The sequence below is a fragment of the Rhinoderma darwinii genome, chromosome 2, assembly GCF_050947455.1.
Source record: "Rhinoderma darwinii isolate aRhiDar2 chromosome 2, aRhiDar2.hap1, whole genome shotgun sequence".
Classification (NCBI taxonomy): domain Eukaryota; kingdom Metazoa; phylum Chordata; class Amphibia; order Anura; family Rhinodermatidae; genus Rhinoderma; species Rhinoderma darwinii.
The window spans coordinates 163,477,968-163,482,407 of record NC_134688.1 but is presented as its reverse complement, the minus strand read 5'-3'; the positions used below and the strand labels follow the sequence as shown (position 1 = coordinate 163,482,407).

Sequence of the window (4,440 nt, the reverse complement as noted above, 5' to 3'; positions counted from 1 at the left end):
ATCATGCCGTTTTATACATCTAATTGATAGACGTTGTGGGAGCTGCATAAGTAGTCATGTTGTTTGCCATTCATTCACACACAAAAATAGAACTAAGAAATGCTCTTTAATGCCTGATATATTGACTGAGACTTTATTGCAGAGCTCTTCAATTTGTTTCTACTGGGACCTCACCAGCCAGAACATGGGATGCCTGGGCTTTACTATCAGTCGTCGAAGTCCATGCTAGAATTAGAAATATTACTCGATTTTTTATCTTTCATTTATCTCTTGATCATAGTATAACATTAAAATAAGCTCAAAAGGAGTTAATTACGATGCTAGACCAGAGATTGGTGCAACCACAGAAACATCTGTGTAGCTCATGATCACTTCTGTGAAAACTGCCTCCCCAGTTGCACCTCCCCAACAACTAGGGGGCGCCTCAGTGGTGAGGCTCGGCTCACAGTTTGTAAAGCACTGCTTTATTGTGTGCTGACTCGGACAAATTGATTTTTCCTTATATATTTCTATAGTCAATAATATTATAACTTCATGGATCTTCAATGGGATAATAGTTCAAACAAAAATAGAAACTACTGAGTAATCATCAGTCAATCAGTTATGGAGAGGATTCTTTTTCCAATGTATTACATTTTTGTGTTAATCTTTGGTTCTTGTGGAAACATTATGGCCATCCATCTGATTCTGACGAAAACAAATTCTTCTGACATCTATATAATCAATCTGGCGGTGTCGGATGTCCTGTTTACCCTCGCTCTGCCTGGACGTATAGCCTATTACATTTTACGCTCTAACTGGTTTCTTGGGGACTAGATGTGCAGAGTGACCACATTCATTTTTTATATGAATATCTATGTTGGGATTTATTTTAGGACTTTTGTGAGTGTTGACCGCTATATTGCTGTGATACTCACCATGAAGTACAGAATGTTCAGGAAGGCCCGCAATGCTAAATACATCAGTGTTATGGCTTGGTGTCTTGTGTTTATGCAGACAACGCCTCTACTTATGAAGTCAATGATAAAGGTGATAGGTAATTCTATGACTTGCATGAAACTTGCTTGAAACTGTTCCTCAGCTGCTGCTGGTAGCTTGTGTCTTTCGTTATATTACACTGGTTGGGGTCATTATATTAGGTTATTTCCAGATTAATTTCAAACTCGGCAAGTTATTGATGGAGAACGCTTCTGTGGGCAGAAAACTACCTTTTAAAAAGGCATTTACCGTAATCATAGCTGTATTATTGGCTGTGGTACTATGCGTTTCCACTTACCCTATTCATGGTACGAAAATTACTGTGCCAGCCATCCTGTCTAGAATATATGGTTTTGAAGAGGACCCTGCAGATCACTGTGGCTCTCATGAACAGAAACTGCTGTTTAAATCCTATTATCTATTTCTTTGCTTTGAAAGGGTATAAAAGAAAAATTGCGAGCGTATTCAGAAGAAATGCTGCAATTTCCACATTACCGCCAGAAAGCGAAAGAAAGGGAGCAACATTAGATGCTTTATGATAATAGGATTTTTTTTTTTTTTATTTGTTTTGTTTAACATGTCGCAGGCTAGTAACAAGTTATATTATATAAAGAAAGTTCACTAGTAATACAAAGGTATCACATTAAGGCTGGGTTCACACGACCTATTTTCAGACGTAAACGAGGCGTATTATGCCTCGTTTTACGTCTGAAAATAGGGCTCCAATACGTCGGCAAACATCTGCCCATTCATTTGAATGGGTTTGCCGACGTACTGTGCAGACAACCTGTGATTTACGCGTCGTCGTTTGACAGCTGTCAAACGACGACGCGTAAATTGAATGCCTCGGCAAAGAAGTGCAGGGCACTTCTTTGCCACGTAATTTGAGCCGTTCTTCATTGAACTCAATGAAGAGCAGCTCAAGATTTCCGAGCGTCACAGACGCCTCGTATATTACGAGGAGGAGCATTTACGGCTGAAAGGACGCAGCTGTTTTCTTCTGAAAACAGGCTGTCATTTCAGCCGTAAATGACAGCTAGCGTGTGAACATACCCTAAAGATACAGCATTCCCCTGCGTCCTATCAGCTGAACAATATTGGAGAATTTCTGCCACTGTCAACTAGTAGGACAGATGGAATCTTTAATAAACTAATTAATTGAATCCCTCCTTACGATATAACGGCTAAGCTAGCCCCTCCCATTTTGTGGGAAATGCTAGCCCCTTCCACCTTGTTGGAAATGCTAGCCCCTCCCACCTTGTTGGACATGCTAGCCCCTCCCACCTGTGACACTAAGGATGAGTGGTGCTAGTGTCCCTTGCTGGTGCACTTATTTATTTATTTCTATTTTTTCTTTTCTGCTGAAAGTCGGTATCTTGTATACTTTGAAGTTCTGCTCCCTTCTGATGGTGTGGGGGGAGCAGTATGAGCAGTGTTTTGACTTAACCTATCAATCAGGGCATGGTGGAGATACCGTCTTATCACTCTGTCTAATCTAGGCTTCACCTTTCTCCACCGTGTGGCCATTTCTTCCTCTAGTTTGGGCAGTAGTCACATCAAATGCCCTAAAGGTTAAGATTGTTGAAATGTCTGCCATCTTAGGCAGATCTGTTTTTAAAGAAACTTTATTTAAACAGTTTGTGAAGAAATCATTAAGGCCCAATGCATACGAACGTGCTTTTGCGGCCGCAATTCCCCCGAAAATCCACAGGAGAATTGCGGCCCCATTCATTCCGATGGGGCCATACACACTGTGGTTTTCAAGGTCCGTGCATGGCCTGGGAGCCTGGACCGCAGAAAGAAAGGGCATGTCTTATGCCATGCCATGTTCTGCGGTCCAGGCTCATTGAAAATAAAGGCGATGTGCGGGCGGCTCGTGGCTGACATTCCGCTGCCGGCCGATCCGAAAATCACGGCCGTGCACATGGCTACGGTCGTGTGCATGAGGCCTAAGAGGTAGACCTACTGTTCTCAAGCATATAGCATAGTGGGATTTGGCTGTGGTATTAAGAGACCATTTAAGCTTTTGGAGGAAGTTGATCAAGTTTCTATCCCTTAAAATGACCTTTGCTAAAAGAATAGAAGAACCAGTCTTTATCTACAACAGATCCATGCGTAATTTTTCTGCCTGATTGGAGGTGAAAGTAGGTAAAAACCTAAGCAACCCTCTAAATTCCTTCTTTTAAAAAAGTCAATCAGGTAATTTCCTTCCAGTTTTATGTCCAGAGCCCTTCTCTGAGGATCATAAACTCCATTCCCTAGATCTAAGATAGAAGCAGAGAGCGTAGAAAAGTTGAGAATCTGCTAATTATTACCTTTTTGGGCAAAAACAAAGGCCCCAAGGAGACAAAATCTACCTTAGGTAGGGGGATTAAGAAGGGCATTAGATTGGACTTTGTGTCCCAGAAAAAGGATCCACCTGAATTTGTTAGACCCCATTCAACTAGGGCAATCTCCACTTACTTGGCGGAAAAAAGCCTGATCCCATTGGATCAGATTTTTTTTGTGCAGCCTCTTGAGCTAGCATCATACTTCCATCAACCATTATAGGTTGATTGTTCAGATTAAGGAAGACATGGCCTTTCAGGAAGTGTATTCTGAATTTTGTTGTTTAGGAAGACCCTCCCATTGGGGTTACTTCTTGCTAAATACCCCTTAGAGTATGTTCACACAGGGTGGATACGCTGCGTAAAAGCACACAGCGTATCCGCCCTGGGAACCGCAGGGAATTCCGGCCGAAAAAACGCACCAAATTGTGGTGCAGTTTTTCAGCTGGAATGTCCGCTGCGGAAAAAGGACATAGAAAAAACAAAATCAAACACATACCGTATTTTTCTGACTTAATATAAGACGCACCGGACTACAAGACGCACCCAGGTTTTAGACAACAGAAAATAGGGAACAAATTCATATTTTACTACTTTTACAAAGAAAAAACGATTGGTTAAAAAAAATGATTGTTCTGTTTCACCACATTTTGAAGCCGTAACCTTGATATTTTTTCATCGTTTGAGCGGTGTGAGGGCTTAGTTTTTGTGGGACGAGCTGTAGTTTTTATTAGAACCATTTCTTGGATATACGATTTTTTTTATCACCTTTTATTTCATTCTATTTAGCGCTATGGTGACCAAAAAACAACGATTCTGTGGTTTTAATGCTTTTTTTTTTTTTACGCCGTTCACAGTGTGAGTCAAATAATGATATATTGTAATAGTTCTGACTTTTACGGACGCAGCGGTACCAATTTTTTGTATTTATTATCTTTTTACATTGTGCTTGGGGAAAAATGTGAAAAGGGTTTCTTTTTTAACTTTTAATATTTTTTTACACTCCTGAAAAAGTATCAATTTTTTTTTCACATTTTATTCATTCTCCTAGGGGACTGGAACCAGTGATCATTAGATCGCTGGTACAATACACTGAAATACATGGATGAGTTACAGAAACTCGCTGAGCTACGCT

General features: G+C 40.6%; 1 pseudogene; it reads left to right on the top strand.

The window, feature by feature from the left end:
- The first annotated feature begins 534 nt into the window (after positions 1 to 534).
- Positions 535 to 1,517, top strand: LOC142740855 (G-protein coupled receptor 183-like; annotated as a pseudogene).
- The last annotated feature ends 2,923 nt before the right edge of the window (positions 1,518 to 4,440 follow it).